Source organism: Diuraphis noxia, unplaced genomic scaffold (assembly GCF_037042655.1).
Source record: "Diuraphis noxia isolate RWA-SAM2 unplaced genomic scaffold, SU_Dnox_SAM2 contig0005, whole genome shotgun sequence".
Taxonomy (NCBI): domain Eukaryota; kingdom Metazoa; phylum Arthropoda; class Insecta; order Hemiptera; family Aphididae; genus Diuraphis; species Diuraphis noxia.
In genome coordinates this window covers 46,870,380-46,893,963 of record NW_028301715.1, presented here as the reverse complement: position 1 = coordinate 46,893,963, position 23,584 = coordinate 46,870,380, and the positions used below count along the sequence as shown (strand labels likewise).

Genomic DNA, 23,584 nt, shown 5'->3' with positions numbered 1-23,584 from the left:
CTTGTTTCTTAAAAGTTTTAATCTCTACTGCTGAACAATTTTTATTTTTGCACCTTTGCAGTTTGTATGTTTTATGTTTATTACGTCATTTTTCTGAATAATAATATTTATGGTTAACGCTCTGATAGCAACAGATAAATACTTAGAAATATCCGACTTAACATAATTAGACATAAGGTTAGTATGTTTTTATTACTTCACCTGAGCTGGACCCGTCGATCCGTGTTTGTTATCGTCAGTCAGTACAAATCGCAATAGAATAATTCGCGTGTGATTCTTTACTTTGTCGTGTTGTTCATACTATTACATAAATATTCGTATAAATTGCAAACTGCTTAAAAGTTATGTGTACAAAGCAACCGCTGAAGGATCGTAAAGTAAATTCGTACAATATAATCTGCCAGTCATACATTTTAGAACCAAATGAAAGAGCACCCGGTATTATAATTTGTTTTATTGTAATTTAAAAGTTAGTGGTCACTGCAGGTTTGCTGTACTAGTTAGTATTATTCTTCTAAATGGACAAAAGTATAGTAAACCTATAAATGGATCTGTAGAATATTTAAATTCATATTATTTTCGAACAATCGACAACCAGAATAAGTTTTAAAAAATAATTTATACTATAATTTGTATTGTTTATCTTAAGTTCATTATTGTTACTTATGTATATTTAATTTACTTGAATTACTTAAATATAGTTTCTATTTCAATCAACTGTTTAAGGCTTTATAGTGTTATTCTAAAACAATGCAATTTCTAAATTGAGACCCATAAATAGTTTTAATAGTTTCAATGGCATTGCAGTACACGCGTTAATACGTAACTCATTTAAATTTTGAAGTCGAAAAAATCGACTCCACGTTCATGAACTTGCGCGTGTATATGTTGATTATTTGAGTTGTTCTTTTATCTGACTTAATCTATCAGAACTCATTAAAGGTTGGAGAATGGGCAGATGGTAATAATTTAGTAAGTAATTTATAGTATTTATACTACGTTAGATTGTAAATTACAATAAATGTCTTAATCAGGTCAAGGGTAGGTATATGTGAAATAAGTCACTCGTCAAGTAATTTAACCATATTTTACCTAATTTTAAAGTTTACCAATATAATTTGTATGTTATCTAAAGCAAAATTGCAATTTAATACAAATAGTTTTGTTATCCATTATTATTTAGGTCCAGCCATATAAGCGATGGGTTATTGTTGTCTTTACGGAAACCAATGATTATAGTGTAATGCCTAAATTGGATAATCTGCTGGAACTAACTATTTTAAATATTCCAAAAGTCCAATATTGTCGACGACTTCAATTTCAAAATTGTGGATGCTAAAAAATATATGGTTGGTGATCAGTGAGTCTATATTTAAATATTAAAATATTTTATTAGGTTTGGTTGAACATTTTATTCAAATAAACAATATAAACTACCTGTAATTTCTTAATATTCAAAATTTAGCATCATGTATTTGTTTAACTAAAAAACTTCAAAGATACATGCCATAAATGTGTCAAAATAGAAAGCTTTGTTACAAAAGACGAATTTGAAGCACAAAAAAACAACCAAAAAAGTTCCTCTGAAGAAACAGTGATTATGAAGGTATCTCTTTATTTATAAAATTTTGTTGTTTCTTAAAAAATTATATTAATTTATTCCTTGATTTAAAATCTAGACAGTAATTTATCAATATCAACTTCCATCACAACAATGATCAAACACGTACCTAGTAAAATTAAGAAAATGGTAAGTTTAGGCGAACTGCTGGTTAAGGGTTATGATCAAGATCTATCGTCTGTATCTGCAAGACAAATCGAAGCTAATACCTCTGCGTCAAACATATCTGCTAATGACACACATAAGGTAATATTGTTCGTTTAAAATCATTTAAGAACAGACAAAATTACAAAATTAGTCAATTTTACAAAGCAAAAAAAAAATAAATATTTTAATATAATATATTACATAGGTAGTACGTCTTAAAAGATGTATTTATTCAAATTAATAATCAAAATGTATAATTAATTTAAAATGAACTAGTATAAATTCTTTATAAAATTGAAATTAATAAAATATTACTATAAAATACAATAGTTATTATTTAACTTAAATTTTTTCACTTTTATGTAGCGAATAGTATTTTATTGGTAAGTACGCTTCACTTCGAAAAAAAGAAATAGAAAATATTAATGAAATGCATTTATAAAACTCATTAAAACCATACATATGTTTTTTGTAATAACTAGTATCACGAAACAAACGGTGAGCACAGGTATAGTTTAAAATTGTATTTTTTAATTGTACTATATCCGATTCAACATTTTTTATTGGTGAATATCTTTCGTATTATTTAGAACTCTATAACAATATTTGTTTTACATATTACACTATGATAATATAATATAGACAGGTTGTACCTAAATACTATAAATCAGTCAATCCTTGAAATATTAACTAATAATCAATATTCAAAAAGCCAACATCAAAACAGCATTTTTTACTTTAAAATTAATTACATATAGAAGTATGAATTTTTGAAAACTTTTTGAAAAAATAATAATTTGAACTATGAATTGCCTATAATGTGATTTAAATTTTTAATCATTATTCCCAAAGGAGACGGAATTTAAGAATATGGTTTATATCCATTATTTTGGAATGCAAGAGTTCAAATATTAAGTACCTATTAAATTGCAAAGGTATATTTTTTATAAATTTTGTAATTACACAACAAAAACTTATAAAAATAATTACTTTAAAATCTCCGTTAAAAAAAAAAATAAATACTTTGAATAATTTATTTAAAACAATCGTCTTTAAAGTTAAACTTATAATTGAAGGAAATTCTTAGGTTATTTAAATGTTTACTTTTAATAGATAAGTCTTTTTTTAGTTATTCATTACATACATTTAATATGAATATCAGTTATTGCATTTCTTAGTATAATTTGCACTGCATTCAAAATCAACTTGTATTAGGTTAAATTGTAAGTCATATCCCGATTTCTCGGCTATTTTTTATTCTTGTAAAATTAAATTACCTATCCAATTGTTTTTATTTCAGATTTGTGATTAAAAAAAAAAAATATACATCAAATATTTAAACAATCCAATCCAACTACTATAATTCATGCATCGAAGTTGATGCTTGTATTGGTTTAAAAATGACCAATTATTATGGCATTTTGATTCTTATATCCGAAAATGATGTACTGAACAACTTAGATTTAACAGAAAAATTGCGTTTATTATTTTTAAAACATAATGTTTTGCATAATTTAACAGCTTGTTTCAGATATTGAAAGACGAAAATGCAGACGTCCCAAAAGATATTAGAACATTAATCAAAACCCCTAAACTTCATGTTATCGTTAATATTTCAGGTGGTTGGTTATACATTTAGGTCTAAAAAATATGCTGCAATCTATTTTAGTTAAAAATAACGCATGAATATATATTAAATCACAAGTGTTAGCACTTGGGATTAATATAGATGGAAATCTTATATCAAAAAGTTCAATATGTCATCTTTGGCCAGTATTATTGATTTTTAATATTAAATTTTAAAGAGTTAAAGGAAAATGTTGTACCTATTGGTTTTTTTTCACGGATTTTAAAAATCACAACTCGTAGATGAATTTTTAAATCCGTTAATTATAGGGTTATTGGAGGTGTTGGACAACGGGCTAAGTGCAAATGGTTTGCTTTTTACCATAACCATTTCAAATATTTCGTTTAGTTCCTCTGCAAAAGCGTTTTTACTGAATGTCAAAGGTGACAATTTATATTATGGCTGTACATTATGTACAGAAGATGGTACATAACTTGGAGCAACGAATGACATATCACGGTTTAGATGTACTATTAAGAACTGACGAGTCGTTCAGAAATTAAACAGATAAGTATTTCCATAAAGGTGATAGTCTTTAAGTTCGATTAGCAATTAATATCACAAATACGGATGTGTTCGATTACATGCACAACATGTGCTTAGGTGTAGTAAAACAGATAATTGAATTTTAGAAGAAAGGTGATAAACGAGTAAAATTGAATAAAAATAAAAAAGATAGAATTAATTACGAGTTGAAAAAATTGAGATCTTATGTACCTACCATCTGAGATATGTATTTTATCCAAAGCAATAGATGGAATCGAATATTAAAAAGTCACAGAACAACGTACTTTTTAATGGTATACTGCCATACTGGTCAACTTATTCTAAAGATCAACTTAAAAAAAGTTATATTTTCATTTCCTATTGTTGATTTATGTAATTTTAATTTTAATTTGTACTGAAACCTGTTTCAAGTACAACGAATTAGCAACGCAGCTTATAAAAAATTTTTTAACGATTATTCCAATTTATATGGTTCTCCATTTATATCTTATAACGTACACAATTTAAATCACTTATGTATGTTTTTTCATGGCCCACTAGACAATTTTAGTTGTTTTCATTACGAAAATTGTATTCAAGAAATAATAAAATCTATGTAGTAAATTAAATATCCTCTACAAGAAATTTTAAGCAGTAAGCATTATAATATTACAAAAACAAAAATATATAAAAAAAACTTCCTCCTCGGTAATATAATCAATAGCCTGTGTTAAATCATGAGATAACACACACACACACACATTTTTTTTTTAAATTAATGATAAACTTTTTGGAATAATATCTTTAGCACTAAAAAATATAGTTATAAATGTTCTTGATGAAAAATATCGAAATATAATGCTTTCTATTATTGTTAGGGTTCACCATATATTGTTCAACAACAAAGTAAAACTACAAATTTAATATAAAACGGTTCCTCAGCAATTTTGCATTTAATACTACACCAATGTCTTCTTTCAATACTGTGTTGTATAGTTTTTAATGTATATAACTTTTTATAGTTAAAATACAATTAATATAAACGTAGGGTAATAAGTATATTTTGTACTACAGGGGTGAAAATATATTTTAAGTCTTGGCGTTTAAACGAATAGATTATGCCTCTGATTATTTTGAATTGACAATGTTTCATAGACCACTTATTATTTTAATGCGTATAGAATTTGGTTGTTGTAGAGATTTTACAAAGATAATAATATAATAATTATAAAATTATATATTATAATGTCTTTTAAATGACATCGTTATTGTACCGACCGTGCAAATTCGGTCCGGTTAGATTCAGGATGTTATTTTTATCCAGAACAAAATATTCTTTAGTTTAATAACTTATACCTAGCAAATATAGAATTTTAAATTATACCTATGGATCAACTTCATGTCTATAAAATCACCCAAATCCTCTAATTCCTGAACTCAACTCAGACTCAATACCTGAAAATAAAAAAAAAAAAGTGGAAAAAATATATTAAAATAAAAAATGAAATATAAAGTGTAACCACTGGATTAATAATTTTCTCATGTACCTCGTGACATGTATTTTTTCTTACCACATAGGTGTCTTACTGTAAATAAAGCTTTGTAGATCGTATATTTATAAATAAAATTATATATGTTGTATAGACATATCAATGTTTTCAAAACAATGATCTGATCAATTAGCAATAAAAATATGTAGGTCACATTTTGAAAGATGTAAGTTTGCTTCACCACCTTATCGTCGTCGGACACCCCATATTAAATTTCATATAAAAATCTAAAAAATATATTTGAAAATAATATGGTTCTCATGACGTGTGTCTATATCTACTTGAACATCAAAAAAAACAACAACATTTACGGTTAAAAGATAAAAGGGTTTGATCATGATGCTTGGTGAATCATCCAGTATATTACGTCGGCCATGATTTAATTTAAATCACAATAAGAGCCTCGAGGCGTGCTGATTTATAGTGGTGCCGCACCATTTCGCATAGAGACCTTCGCGAATCCAAATCAGCGTGTACATATTATTCGTAATGTTATTATATATGACGGACAGATCGCGAAAATGTTAATCGACGAAGGAGTAATGTGATTCTCCCTCGGGATACTAATACTATTGAATTATTCGTGTACGATTTATCGATGAACACTGTAAATAGTGCCTAAGTAGGTACCAATCGAAGTTGCCTATAAATTCTACCCGCAAACATAATTAATTCGATTTCGTACGGACGCGTAAATATTATATATACGCATAAAACCTATATACATTATAGACCCAATTCCCATTAGGTTATATACATTTTGTATTTATCGAATTTATCGCCACCACCATTTCGATTGGATAAACGTTCGAATGTATATAACAAATGTGTGCGCACACTTATATAATATATTTATGATACACCTCCTATATTATGTGTGTTCGTACAAACGCACGCGTAGAAGTTATTATCGCATGCTGCAGTTAACGCAATAATTAATAAATCTATTCATCCCAAATTCCCAAATACGTTGTGTGAATGTGTGATGCACGCAGCGTTTTGAAATTTATTGTACGATTATTTTATCGTTCGCCATGTTTACCGTGTTTTTAAATACACTGCATGCGTATTGTATTATAATACACTGTGGCTGGTATAACAAAATTGAAAATATATTAAAAACGATTAAATTTTATAGTCTCGATGGTAGGAAGAAAAATTGAGTTGAAAATTATTGCATGTTCGTTTCGTAATATAATGTTTCCATAAGGATCGGAAGATTAGTATATTATTTATTATTGCACCTCGGCGATGCTGTATCTCGTTGGCCGCTAGAGCATCGCCACCACGTTTTCTACAAATGTTAAGTATATTTACTCAGAATATTATTCGTTTGTGAAACTATTTTCATTTTAATAATAAAAAGAATAATAATAATAATAATAATACAATTTAATTTATTTCATTTAATTAACAGATATATATTTATTAGGCACGTAAGTAAATACAAAAATATGAATTTGAAGTGGCGATGTCTCCAAAGGTCGTATAGGAGATACACAGTTGTATAAGATTAAACACAAACAAATTTTTAACTAAACTTGTTAAGAGGGCGTAACACTCGTATTTGTTGTTGTCTCAGTCTTATACAAACGCGTAACATGTGAAATTTACGTTCAGTGGTTCACGTTTTACTCCATAGGCTTAAAAATTAGAGTGAATATAGACCTACCATAAAACTTGATGGTACACTGTTATTAATTATTTGTGTAAATTTACACAAAATATGTGGCAACATTAAGCACATTATCTGTGTTTTTTTGAAATTATTTTTACGATAATTCGGTTTTTGAGTGAGTTATGAGCATTTTTATTTTACAATTTATTATACGTGCATAACTCACTTAAAAACCGAATCATCGTAAAAATACTCTAAATTTTCTATGTTACACGTTTGTAAGACTGAGATAACAAATACGGGTGTTGTACCCTCTTAAAATTTAAGAATAGGTACATAGTATAAAATATAAATTAAATTAAAACATAAGTGAACCAAAAAATATAAGCTAATATATAACTTAAAAATAGTTACTAAATACATATTATAGTATCACATAAAAAAAACAACTTAGAATTACAATAGAAATTTAACTTTTGTACTAATATATTTTTTGTAATTAAAATTAACAAAAATGATGCTAAAAAGATTATCCCATTTTGATATTAAAACTTAAAAAGATCTCTTTTTTCAAAATTCTGTATTACACTTACGTACTTAGTCTAAAAAAGTTATTTTTAGTTTGAAGTTTGAATAGAATGTATTATGTAATTATACAGTAAACACCGTATATTATATAAATTATATGAATTTAATAAGTAGAATAAAAAATGGTAAAAACAATAATTTTCACATCATTAAACGATAAAAAAAATTTGTTTTTTATTTTTTTCGTTTTGTGAAAATGACTTATGAATACAATAATTCATATCACCTATATACCGCTATACATGTCACAGTGCATTTAAAATCGAACGATATAATGATACTAATACTATTAAACCCTATACATTATACAGGAAAGTCGAGTTTTTTTACCATTGACCTTTGACGATTTATATGGAAGGCGTAGAGGCGGTGGACACGCACACTATATCCACCTAGCAATATTAATATATTTTATTTTTCCTATCGATATCAACAATGAGGGTGAAAATTACTACACACAAACTGGACGACTCTGCAGCAGACGTTTAATATGGCAGTCGTGTACCTATTGTCTTGCACGATTAATCATTCTGCATGCGACGGTAGTTTTATCGACAAAATATATATAAAAAGATTATTATTATTATATAAACGAGGCGTGGGAGCTGTGCTCTATAATATGATCGTGGACTAGCGAATTGCAGTAAATAAGGTTGAATTGTAAGGAGGGTTGAAACTAAATCATTAAAACGCGAATCAGCCAAATACCATAATAATATAATACGTATGCTGAAAAAAAAAATCCAACTCCGACGACGACGATAATAATAATAATTAATGATAAATAAACCGAAACAAAAACGGTTTTACGGCCGTCCATATATATATTAAGACTTGCTGGTCGGTCCGGTAGTGGATAGCATACGTATATGATACTGAATATCGTTATGGTCGTATAGTGGTTGACTTTATATAGATTCACGCAACGTTTTAATGTTTTTAGTGTACATTGTTACCGAGTCACGAGACAATAAGCCACGCCGACGACCGGAAAAGTCAGTCGCCCGCCGGTCGGCGTCCGCAGTAATAAACACTATCCGAATTCGGGTCAGCGCGACCGCGACGCTTTTTTATATATATATATTTAAACTTTTAATTCTTGCTGGGCCGACGACGTCGTTTCGACTCAAACTCAGTTTAGTGCAGCGTACAATATGATAATAATAATATAAAGTGTACGACGACGACGATTTGACACGACACGACAAAAACCGTGCGAAAATAATATTAGTATAACACCGTCGGGGTGACGCCGGGAAAATCGCGTGACGGGAACGTGCGGGGGCGTACAAGACGAGCTTAAGACGAATAAATTCGGAACTCAAATGACAAGATAATGTCCAATATGTGCGAAAGAATACAAGGCGAATGAAACGGGGAAGTGATTATAATAATGTTAAAAACGAACGACGATACGAATTCGTGTCACCGTTTTCCACTCAGTCCGACACGACGTCGAGTACCTACATAATATGTATATATTATAATTCCAATATTACGAGAGTGCTGCTAGACGTTCGACAAAATTTATTACAAACGTCGTGACGAGATTTGCTGCAGTAAGTCTGACGCCGGAAAGCGCGGGCGAGACGTCGTCGGAGAAAATCGAACACTTCGATAATTAAATATCAGATCGCGAGTGCTGGAAAAAAAAAAGCATCGACGGCTTCGTCTTCCGCACATATACTTATATCAGCTGGTTTTAGCCGTCTCGAATGGGTGTGCTAATATCATAAATATATATATATATAGTATCCCGTAGAATTGATAAAAGTCTTCGGTATTTTTTCATTTGTGGTATTCGCCGTATGTGAATAATATTATTACCAAAAGTATATTTGGTTTTTGAGTGAGTCTTACAGACATTAAATCCGTGAACTAAAACCAGCTCAAAGCTATAATCATAATTTAGCGATTTTAATGAAGGTTTCAATAAATGATCTGAAACAACAAAAACCATGTTTTCTACCGGAAAGGGACGGAATGTGTTTGGACTGTTTAGAGTTTAAAAAAAAAATAGTATGCTACCAGCTATTTTTACAGTTTGTTTTTGATATTTTTTTTTCTACACAACTTATTAGTTTACCTATAACCTATTTACACTTTTTTTTATCAAGATAGATTTTTTGATCAATTTTCACTGTAAGACTATTGTTAAAAATTGTAAAAAAATTGCCTGTATAACTATTACGGCTACAATAGTATCGTTGGTTCTATAATTTGTAATGTACACCCCAGGAACCATATGAGTCTGCGCACGTTTTTATTATTTTGTCTCGAGTGTATATTTTAATTTTAGTTAAAACTTAAATTTTAAGTTAAGCTCAGTTTAAGTAGAACGAAAGTTAAACCCGCCGCGGTGGTATGCGTTTATATAATATTATCATTACGTGTAGTACGGAGTATGTCATAAATTTTATCGGTAAGACCTAAAGCAATATCGTTTATGCGTTTATATACATATTTATATACTCTTTGAGGATATTTTCGGAGATTTGCAGCGGATCGAGAGACGTCGTTGGAGAAAATCGAACACTTCGATAATTGAATATCATCACACTCGTGCCGGGAAAAAACCGACAAAACACCGACTTCCGTTAGCTGTGTGCCTGTGTCTCACGTGTATTTATATATAGTGCCGAAAGTTCAATATATTTAATGATACGATGTAGTCACGGCGTTCGGGAATAAAGGCTCGAGTGATATGACGTATATGATCTGCAAAGACAAAGCGATTAGCCCACACATTTGAAATAAGTGTTACGAAATTTATGTTTAAAAAAAAAGAGCCAAATCGGTCTGTTCGTTGACGTCTGATATACTCTTACCAACGAGAACATCTTTTCATTTCTGTTGTACAGAAGATTATGTCGTGCAGTGTGGCGTTATATGTAATAACAATTTAACTCGCCAAGACTCATTTTATTATATAATATTGTTTACGCGTTTATATTATTAGACTTTGTACACCTTGAGGATATATAATATATAGTCGCGAAAATTGTACTCTCACCCAGGAAATATTATTATACACATGTCCATATTATTATAATTTATAATGATTATTATATCATTAAATAGGACTTATACTGGTACAGCGAAACAAAATAAAATCGAATGAAACCCAACTCGACTGTTAATCGTGTATATATATATCACACTCACTTTATACTTACGATATATTATATTATATACGTATATGATTGTCTTATTGGCGACGACCACACATAGGTTCGTTGTACGAGTAATAATATTATATAGTTTTATGATATATTTTTTATAAATCATTATCACCGCACGTGTATAATGTACGATGCACCGATGAACCAGTGTCATATATATTATATATGATATATATACAGGGCGATTCACTAAGCATGCACACCCCGGCATTTTTATACCGTCAATTTGATGCAATTATTGAAAATCTGATTCTATGCATTTTTTAAAATACTGATCGGTACAGACCATATTATTTTAAAGCTGTTGAGATTTTTATTTTGTTCTACCTTACACAAAGACTGTCCTGTGTAGAGATACAAACTTCTGTTTTTCAAATTAGAACCCATCATCATTTTCGGTACCGTAAAATATTATATAGTTCAGCAGATAATAATTTTGCTGAACATTTGGACGTATTAAAATCAAAATTGGTGAACGGGTTGATTTTGAGTTAATTTATTTTGTGTTTAAAGGGCAATATACGTATATGTTTGTGATAATAAGTTAGGAATTCGCGGAGCTATGGTGATAGAACTGAAAACCAGGGTGGGGGGGGGGGGTCAGCGTGTTTGGAGTCGAATCACTCAATCACTCTGTATAATATACGGATATTAAACCTAATATTATAACGTTTACCTTTATAGTGTATAGCATAATATTGTAAACAATATATTTATAAATTTATAAATGAACGGAATCGACGGTCTTAAGTGGTGACGAAAACACTTGTTGAAAAAACAAATGACGAAAAAACAAAAACGTCGTTACATAAATAAACAATAATAATGATATATTTTTATTATTTTTATACTTACAACAAAATCTAAAATCATAAATAAAAACGTATAATAATAATATAATACAACTTTATTGAATAATCGTGAAATACGACGACCGTGAGCGGGTTCTATACTCGACGAGGGCTATAATATCGTCGGCGGGACGTGTTCTCCGCAGCGGAAAGCGTCGGGATCGTGCCGGCCGTCTGCGGTGGTTAAACGACCGTGTAAATGACTCGATCATAAAATCGTCATAACATGCACATCATGTGCAATATATATGTATTTATATTATCTATATACATATATACAAGCGAACCAAAAGCGAAGAGGATCTAAACGGGACTCTTCGGCTGGCCGTATAGAAATTAATGGCCAAGAATCCAGTGTTTCCGGACCGAAAGAGTCTCCTGTTCGGATTATAAGCGCCCACCGTCGCCGTCGTATAAATTATCGTTAGCGCCCCGAGAAAAGGCTATATGCATAGGCACCGCCCGCGGTTCAGACGAATTTTTAAGAGGGCTTTACATCATATTGTTGCTATTATTATTATGCTCTTAAAAAGCCGATTTTATTCGTTTTATAATAATTCATACATTATATGCTATAATACAGGGTGATTCGCCGACCGTGCTCACCCCCTTTTTTTTCGTCGACAATGCAATTATTCGAAATCTGATTTTAGGATATATGTATATTATATATATATTTGTTTTTAATATATAAACTCAAAGACGGTATTTTTAAATTGTTGAGAATTTTATCCTTCTATAAATAAAGAGTGTCTCGCAAAAATGCAAACTTCTGTGTTCACCCCTTTTCTGTAGGTACTGTAAATTATTTAGCGGATATATTTTTAGAGCTGCCAACCTCGCTTATCAAATGAAAAAAAAATAAAAATTCTAACTAGTGGTTTTCGAATTATTTACGGTGAGTAGGTATACTAAGAATAATAGGTCCACGAGAATGGGTTCGGGACGTGTGGGGGCTGTACGGTGATTTTAAAACGTTAGGAAGTGTATTTTTGTAATTGGTGAATCATCTTGTACATATTATAACATAATATTGTGTACTCATTATAATACCGATTACAATATTGCAAATTGTAAAATACGCTGTATGCACTACCTATATGTATATAAGCACATGACGTTTGGGATTTTTGTTTACAGCGTGGTCGGTGCGTGAGCAAAAAACAAAATAAATAATTTACGACATTCTTTCGTATTTTTACGGGGCATATTATTAAACGTTTTTATCGCTGTGAAATTATTATACTCGCTTTCGCGCGTATATACCGTCCTATGCGAGTGGTATATGCGATAGTATGTAATGTAGACAGGCATATCTATATCATCTTTAAAAAATATATTATGACCATCATCAGCACTATATTATGACGCCGCCGGAACTTAATGGTTTCGCCCCCACAATGATACGTACGATAACCTAGCCTAGCCTATATATGGTATAACATTAATATCGGATATGGTATAGGTACGGCATATAATGGCGAATTAGTGAGTTATCTCATCGTTTATGACAATATTTTGCAATGTTCGTTATAAAGATTCCAATTTAGACGTTTGTCCTCGAATTCACTGGGACCAGGAATAAATGGATATTATACATAAACATATTCTACGTCTCATAAAAAATATATGTACACGAATTCGGGCAATTCAAGTTGTTCGTCGTATATCAATCTAACGTTTGAAAGAGAAGATGACAAAGAGTACACGTGTATTTACAGGAAGGAAATGCACATATATATGATGGCCTAAACAATTTATACAGTCGGACTTTGTATTAACCCTAAGATGCAGAGACAAGTTCAGAGACAAGAGAAAAGTTAGAGTTATCCGACGTATAGGCAAGAAAAGAAGAGCAATTGTAATGGAAAAAAAAAACAACTGTGGGACATACGTTTTTTCGAGCTATTATAATGCGAATAGTTATATAATAAATTAATAACTAATATTTATTATAATTTAAGTACCCGGTACATAGTTTAGGTATTTAATAGAACCTCCAGCAAGCTCTACACCCTTCGATTATGCGTGGAATTTAATTTAAGTATTGAAGTTCTCATATCATAAACACTTATCTTACGCGCTGCTCAGTTCCGTATTGGTTGTTTTGTCGAGATTATATAGTCGGTGAAATTGGTCTCAAAGTTAAGATAAAGTATTTTGTCAGTTATCCTTGGCCAGAAACACATCATCATATATATATATATATATATGATGCGTGCAGTCTTTCATAAAATTAACAAATTCATATTTTATTATATCTTAGATCCCGCGTATATACGTGACACTTTAATACGTAGTAAGTCATAATTTACGATGAACTGAACATTAAAATGATTATTAATTTGTATTTACTATTTTACGACCGGCCATCGTTGTGAGGGTATAGACGTATAGTCGAACATGCTTATGCAATATGCAGTCGGTAGGTGATGTCCAAGTAAGAAATATGTCAAACGAATAATAATATTTATATCGGTATTGTGTACACGGACCGGTACCTACCTATATACGTTTTAACCATTCCGCGTATAGTCATTCGCGCGTGTAATATGCATTTTATTTCTATTTTTAATGTCAATATCATTACATACAGCTTTTTATTTAAATGAAACTTCCCATAAAACGTGTAAATGTTTTGTTCATATTAAATATTAATTAGACATCGCTATTATGAAAGTTGTACCGGTAAAATCATCCACCACATCGGGTCGTAAATTGTGTGTCATAAACTTAGCACACATTACAACAGTGTAGGTACCAATATAGGTACGTACAAGTTATGACTTATGAGTTAAAAGAAAACATATATATTATACAGTTCGGTATATCGAAATCATTTACCGTGCAAACTATAAAGTGAAATATTATACCAATAACGCATGACTGTATTATTATGTGATGCACATAAGTATAGGTAATATAGCCCAGTGGTTCTCAACCTTTTTTGGTTCACGGCACATTATTATACATCACAAGTTTTCACGGCACACTCACGCACTTGACATCCACAACAACATCGGAAAGTTAGGCTTTTCGACACTAACAAACATAAAAAACAAAAAGAGACTTCTTTCCGTTGATCAGAGAATGCGTGTCTGCTTGTCTTCAACTCGACCACGTATTGAACTTTTGTGTACGAAACGACAAGATAGCCTATAGGTATGATTGTGCACGCTTAACATAAAATGAATATAAGTAATTTATTTTTCTAACTCCACATACTTACGCCTAGTATAAATCTATTTTTCCGTTTATTTTTTCGCGGGAATTTCATGGACTTTTCTGATCGTGATACATTATATATTATCATAACGTATTAGATTAAACGTATAATAGGTATCCGGTATAAAGCAGAGTTTGACGCGATATTATAATATACCTATAACGGGTGGTACCTATACATATATACATCCCCTCGACTTACATGCGCATATAATATAATATCATAATAATATATTCAATAATATACGTTCAGTTTTACGTCTCGTAAAGTCGTAAATACGTTTTTGCATTTTATCCGACTCCTCGGCACTCTGTAGCGGCAGACGTCTGTCGCAAATTATATCGACGTATTTCATTACGATATATCCGACAACAATGTTAAGCCCGAACTGCAACTAACACGCCAATCTGCAACAGTATTGCGATGTCTGGACACTCGTATACAATTGTACATTGTCATACCTATACCAACAACGTCAGACGGAAGTGCAAAAACGATAATACGATGAAAATAATAACAATAATGAAGGCTCGAGCTTCGTGTTAGGTTACTGCGCCAACAGTATAAAATAATTATAATAATTAATGATATTTATCAAATAAATATGTGAATAATTAATGTATAACACCCCAAAGGGTAAATGTATACAGTACCTAAGTGAAAAACAATATTATCGCGAAATTAACATTTAAAGATTATGAATTAATTGATTACACATTATTGGTAGGCGTCACAACAGTACTATTAGTAGCTAGAGTAATTACTTTTAGAATAAGGTAATATCTACAACACGAGGTGGATTGGTTCTGTTAAAAAGAGGGTACTCTAATGAGGCAATTTTTATTTTTGTTTTTTGTAACAATTCGGACATACATGGATAATACCATCATTCAAGATTTTATACATAAAAGTGACATCGTATAATACTAAATTACTAACCGTCTAGTTTTTAAAGCCTATCAAAAAGTTAGCGACCTCACCAGTGTCGTGATAAGGATATATTTAGTTTTATTAGCATAATACGATATAATATATACAATATATATATATATATATATATATTTAACTTCCGGTGTGTGCTAATGATAATATTTCGTAGTGTTAATACAACGATTTTTATTATGTTTATCATTATGAATAATAAGTAATTACTTAATTACTTAAGAATAATAATAAGTATCGCGAAAAGGGGAAAAAACACGGCGGTGGAGATGTAAAATTATCATTATATTAATCGGTGACGGCCGAGAGCGGCGTGCAAAAACATTGACAATGTCCTCTTGGGATGAGATAATAATAATATAAAATAATATAATATTATTACGATGCGATTATGTGCACGTCACGGTAGGAGCAACTACAACTTACCGTAGAGTCATCTTTACGCGTGCACCGTGTCGAGTACTAAATCATAATATTATAATATAATATAATATGTATGTATGCATATACAGACGAGAGACAATCTCTGCGCGAAAAGTGCGGTCTGTGCTAATTTCGGAGGTTAAATCCTATTTAGGTACAATATTATATAACGACGACGTATACCGGGTGATTATTTCGTCATTGAACACTCGTTATTTCAAAAAGTACCTGTAAATGTTTTCGGCAACAACAATATTGTACATTCGTTAAAAAAGTCTCTTTGAAAAAAAAAAAATCAAAACATATTATTCTCGACATTTTTTTAAAAATCTTTTCAAAGACAACCTACAGATTTTATATTTTCCAGAGTAGAATAATATACTTTCCTGAGCATTTCGATACATCGAGTCGAATTTAAGACGAGTATATAGCGTATGAGTTATACAAGTGGTTAAAGTTTAGATGGACTTGAAATGAGTGATGGAGTGGTTACCGTGATAATATTGGTCCACCACTCCTCTCATAGTCTCATCTAAATCTTACCGAAATGTTCAGAAAAATATTCTGCTTTCGAAGACGACGAAATCAAAAATGTATGCTGTAGGTGGGTAATTTAACACAGCAGAAAACTTTAAAAAAAAAAAAAATTATAAGGATAAAAGATAAAACTTCGTAAAAAAAAAAAATGTTCTTTTGTAACGACTTGAAATGCGCTTGCAAAAAAAAAAAAAATGTTTTCATGTATAATTATACTTTTTGAATAGGTAACGAGTGTCCCACGTTTTAAATGAACCATCCACTATATATACAATATAATATATATTCGTTATTATGTTATATTCAGCTGATGGTATTCAACCGTACTGCCGTCTGTAGAATACATTGTATACCTACGTGCGTTTATAACTACGACTACGCGAGTCCTCTTTACGATATAATAACCACGGGATAGATTGTGACATCATTTTGCCAGTTATGATTTATCGGGAGAAACGAAAATGATGACGCCCGCCGCGTGCACTCGATGTTCGGATTAATAAGTACCGAAGACGACACCGCTATGCGTCTTAATAAATTATTATTATTATTATTATTATTATTATTATTGCGATGTCGAGGCCGGAACTGTGATATAATTTAACAGGTAGTAGGCACCTACAAATGACTCCGAGGATTAAAAAAAATAAATAAATAAAATAAAAACCGCGATTATATCGTTGTGCAAACTTTAATTCAAGAAAACTCGAATCCCACACCGCGACTGTCTCCCACGATACGAGTATCACTGTCTCTATCTCTCTCCGGCGGAACATTGTGCATCCTAAATTATACGATGTACGCTCATCACGCGTTCATCGATAAAACATCCCACGATTGTTATCCATCAAATCATCGCGATTCGGATTAAGGGACTCAATATAGGTACTTTGTGTGTTACGATCATTTTCGAATTTAATAGTTCGCGCAAAATGAACACATAATAATATATTATCATTAAATGTGTGGATGGTAAATTCGAAAATATACGGTATACATCACGGCCCCCGTATAGTGCATAATCTGCTAAATTTTAATAGTTCATTACATTATTATGTACAATAAAACTGTGTTGATGTAGAACATCACAATATTGATGATGTATACTTTGAAACGTCTAATTTTTAAACGACATATAATATTTTTATTTCCTGCACCTAAAACCAAGTTCAAGTGGCGTTTGTCAAAACTAAAAAAGGTATATATTATTATGAGTACAAGATATTTATTATGCTATGCGCATCATAATATGAGTACCTATATACCTAATGCATATAATTTAATGTTATACTTTATTTATGCTTTTATTTTTCTAAACGAGTACTCAGTATATAGGAATTTTACACATTTGACGATTTTGAGTTGTATATTATAATCTGTTATGTGCACAAAAACGAACAAAACAGTGGACATTTTAAATGATTTTCATATTAGCTTATACGTTTTATTCCGAAGTCGTTCCAAGTCACTACAGATCTAGTAATGATTATTTTTGTAAATAATTGTCCGTTCTCAACCGAACCTCGCGTTTTGTACATTGTCAGTCGACCCGGATAATTATTATAACAATAATGTTTAGTGTAGATTTTGATTGATAATATAATTATAAAAATAAAATCGTATAATTTCTTATTTTTACAAACAAATAATTCAACATTATATAATATTATGTTTGTTTGTATTATTTTACACACATCATTATGTAAAACGTTTACCAATTCGTGGAAAACTATATCACCAACAAAAATATACACGTGTTTAGGTATGTCGAATGTCAATATTTGACTTCTATAGGGGGACACACATATCGCCATATCGGTACTATATAATTTATATGGGTAAATAGATAACATTTTTTGTTGCTCTGAAATGACCATATGCCACAGGACACCCATGTAGAAACCGACGGATTCGGTTTACCCGGAAATAAATGCCATTAAAACAGTATAATATTGTATCATACGTATTTTTTTGTCGATATATCTCTCCGACCGTCGATCGTCGTGAGAAATGGCGCCTGCGTGACGAGATGGTCGGCACCTTATGCGCAGCTCGTCAAAATGCTAATGTCACGACATTGTAAAAATTTATTATTTATCATAATAATGTTTTAAACAATAATCGCGCTTCTATAAGCGATCATCAAAATATCATAAACAGTAATTTAATTCAAAATTATTAACTATTCTATGCGCACAACGTTACTGCGCATAAATGTATAGTACAGTGAGATGTATATAATATATTATGCCGTTACACCCGTCCCAATAATATTATCATTACGCATAGTAGAATAAAACATGTATATAATATCATATGTTATCGTATGATTTACGAAATAATAATATATTATAATATACCTACATAGAGACGTGTGTAAGAAGCAAACCAGATGTGTCGGCGACTGTGTGACAAGAAACACCCCTCGCCGGGGCGTCTAATTAATAGTGTCAACCGACGTTGTCGGTATTTTAACTTAATTTTTTCTCCTCCGAAAGACTGTTAAAATACGGAAAAAAATAAAATAAATATATGAAATAAATAAACGTACACTCTCACGCACACAAACACACACATGGATGCTACTAATTTAATGTTTTTTTTTTCTTATTCTTTGTGCTTGTGCGTCTGTGCGGTGGTCTGTCGGGTTGCGCCCGATGCTGCGCCGTCGATGGTTGTCGGCGGCGGTGCTCTGCTGCACCGGACGGAGAAAAATGTCTGAAACGAGAAATGTATTATTCCACAACGAGTGTATAGTCGTCGTCTTCTGCCGTTTTTACGCCATTCCGGCAACGGTTTTCGACGGCTGGAGGTGTGGCTGAAGGGGGTGAAAAATCCGAAAAATTCCCCTCGACAAAAGCGCCTCATTAACCCCTCCCATCACATCCGACAAGACATCTCGCACAGGAACCGTTCGCGCCTCGTCTCCGCCAGCGCAGCAATCACACTGACTGATGTTTTTCCTAGTTTTTCCCCGGCTGGTACGTATCTCTCTTCGAAGGTTTTCGCTTTCGTTTTCGTTTTTTTTTTTTTTTTTTTTCATTATACGTTCTTCTCCCATTTATATTTTGTTATCGCTGTCGTACGTTTTGTGTTTTTCTCATCTCTTTTCTTTAAATCTGAACCTTCCGTAGTCTCTTCGTAATATCGACTTCCCGTCGGACGAACCATACCGTATTTTTTTCTCGTCTATACGCGTACCTATACTCCGCACTGCATATATATAATTGGGGTACTGCCCAATGAAATTTCGCGGTGGAAAACACCGCTTGGTTTTTCCTCTTTTATACAATAATTAATTATGATACATACGTTGTATGTGCATATAGGTAAGTATTTAATCCACAACCATACGGTCCATACGGTTATAAGGCAAATAGAAAAACACTTACCTAACCTAACCTATCGCTTGTATGCATACATGCTATTGAAGGCATGTGTATAATACAAACAATAATTTTGCATATTATCATAATGTTCTCTTTGCAGACAGTAATATTCACAGTATTATTTTTTCTCTAACAGTATCATCGATGCATAGTAATATGAATATACTGTACTCTGTAAAACATTTATTTATGTGCTCGGTACCACGAGGGAAGGAGCAGGCTGTTGGCGGACTTGACCTTCTTTTTTAAACATCAGTTAATTGATTTTCTCGTCTGACATATAATAATGTATAATACGTTTTAAGGGGGCGCCGTTATTGTAGGTTCTTCAAAACATATAATATAAGTACCCATAATAAAACATTTATTTTCAAGAACCAATAAATGTTTTATTGGTTAACCTTATTAAATGCGTTTGGTATACGACTAGAAAATTGACATACATGTAACTTCGTGGAGTAGTTTATTTTTTATACACTGATACGTATATGTATAATAATCCTGTTTTATGATTAGGTATCGTGTGGACTTTTTTATTTTCCGACTTTTTATGCATTGACGATCATATACGTATTATGACATTATGCTGTACTTCTATCTAACGTATATAATATAACATATACTGTTGTATATATATATTGTATCACACGGAAATGTATCAATTAACAAAATTAAATTTACCAGAGTATAACATGGAGTGAGTGAAAAAAAAGTTGTTATAGACATTAGACACTAGCTGTATGCTGCAGTTCATAAATATAGTTCAATACCTACGTATTATTATTTATATAAACCAGTTTTCAGAGAAATGGTTCTTAAAAATTGTAAAATTAATTATTCAATACTTGCAGCGGCAGCAGCTATATATAATTTGTTTACATTTAAAATATGTATTATGTACAGTCGTATATATACGGTACACTGCTATTACATCGTTTCAAAAATAATACGAAAATTTAATTTTCATATGCACCATCAATATTATTTATGCCTAGACTGTTAACCGTTATACGTTTTAACAATTCTAGTTTGGTTGAAACTTTGTTTATGCCACACCTATAGGAATAAAAACAGAAATCCATAAATTATAATATTTTTGAAAATAATCAAGCGAAGTGGAGCTCTTGACGCGTATGTAACAACCGGGTCTGTTTGTCTTAAATTGCTATAATTTAACCTCCCAGGGGTGTAAACAAACATGGACGTCGACGTTTTTGTTGTTATTTAGATCCATACACTTTTGAAGTGTTAAATCGTGCAACAAGTTTTTAACTGTAAATTACGACCTTTTAAATGTCCGCTACATCCTAGCTCTCAACATTTTATGACTCTGCGCCGACCTTAAAATCGAAAATCATATATGCGTACATTATATATATATACATTGTCCATGTCACAGAACCGTATATAGAAAAACACCGTTTCATATAAATTAAAAATCATATTGGCTAATAAATATTCTCGATTCTAATGATTTTTAGTAGTTTCGATTAAAATTGTTGACTTTCAATCTATGAATCTATTTAGCTATATAGGTATATATTCAAATGGAATCTTCTTTACGATTAAAAAAAAATAATAAAAAACTACACAATATTTCGTTGTGAATGGATTACATTCTGATTTATGGACATTATTTCGATGCCACATTAATTTGTATAAAATTCTCTGTATGTCACCGTATGATATTAATATATTATATACACATATTATTATTAACGACACACTTTTTAAGACTTATGTAGCTTTATTCTTTTACACTATAACTATACAAATTGCACAATACAATTAATGTGATTATGTATCACGTTTGTTAGGATACAGATAAAAAATTAGTCATAACTTGTAAATACCATAAAAAGTTATCTGTTCGTAAAAAATGTAAAATAAACGAAGAAATCATACTACATTATATTATTATATATACTTACAGTTAATAAAACCATGTGATTTAAACCGGAAGTTTAATCAATAATAATGTGGTTACGAATTCACGATAAAAAGACACATAAATAGATAATAATAAATTAGTAAAAACTGCAATAATAACACGAAAACATGAACAATTCAACAAAAATACTCGTAAACTGATTGATATTTCGGACAGGGAAAGTATTTTTTTATGATGAGCCTGTCAATAGAAAACACATGTTCATTCACACATATTATATTACGGACACCTTCTTATTATTAAAAAAAATAATGAAATACACCTATAATAAGTGTCTCTGTAAAAGATCGGAATCGTAGATTATTTTTGTTATGCAATTTTAGTTTTTATAATTTACACATTGACGGATATTACTGCTATAGTGATGTATCAGTAATATTTAATGCTGACGTTGGGTGGCATTTCTGCAGTAATGTTAATAAATTTATAAAATACCATTTCAGTTATAGCAGTACTAATTATAATGGTTTCTAATGACAGTAGTCATCAGACTATCGCATTGTGCTACCTTAAATAATTAGCAACTGTCATATTTCTAAGGAAAAAATATGCTTTGCTATTTTTCTATATTAGTAACAAAAATGTGCTTTCTGATAAAGCGTTATGAGAATGTATAAAAATGATAAGTATCTGTCAAGGTGTTTACATTGAAAAATTTAAATAATATGATATTGTGTTTGAAATTTAAGAATACTTTTAAACTTTAAAGTTAAAAATCTTTTGCTCTGGACTAAAGTCAAAGGTTTATAGAAGTGTGTAATATTTGTATTTCGTAGCTCTCAGATAATATAAAAATTGTATTTTACCAAAGAAGATATTAAGTTACAAAATTATTTTTATTTTTTACTTTAGTAAATTCGTGTGTGCAAGACATACACGTACAAATATTCAATAATTTTCTAAAAAATAATTTTATTGACTCTTCGATTCCGTTAAAGTATGATCTCATCTTTGGAAAATATTAATTTTAATAGGATGCCTTTGTAAATAAACTATTCATAAACATAGTTTTACTTAAATATCTTAGAATATATTGCAAGAATAATGAATTACCTATACGATAATAGTGAATGCACAAGTGAAAATTATTATTTATGATTAATTAAAGAATATTTCTCTACTTACCTACACTATAGCACTTATTTATATATATAATATATATATAGCATCATCTTTGAGTTTGTTGAAGAATTTTTGTTTTAATTGTCTAAGCTTTAGACTCATATTTGAATATACACAAACATGTACGAGTATATTAAATATATATATTCATCGCTAATGAAATATAATACTAATAACAAAAATAATGATCTTTTTATTGAAAAAAGTTTACGAAGAGTGGTAAATATTTTAACGGTTAGGTTAGGTTAGGTTAGGTTATTCACATTAATTCACAATATATTAATCTTTTAAACTGTATAAAAATAAAAAAGATAATAACGCGCA

At 30.6% G+C, this 23,584-nt stretch overlaps 1 pseudogene; it reads left to right on the top strand.

The window, feature by feature from the left end:
- The first annotated feature begins 344 nt into the window (after positions 1-344).
- On the top strand, positions 345-3,828 carry LOC149055419 (uncharacterized; annotated as a pseudogene).
- Positions 3,829-23,584: the final 19,756 nt, after the last annotated feature.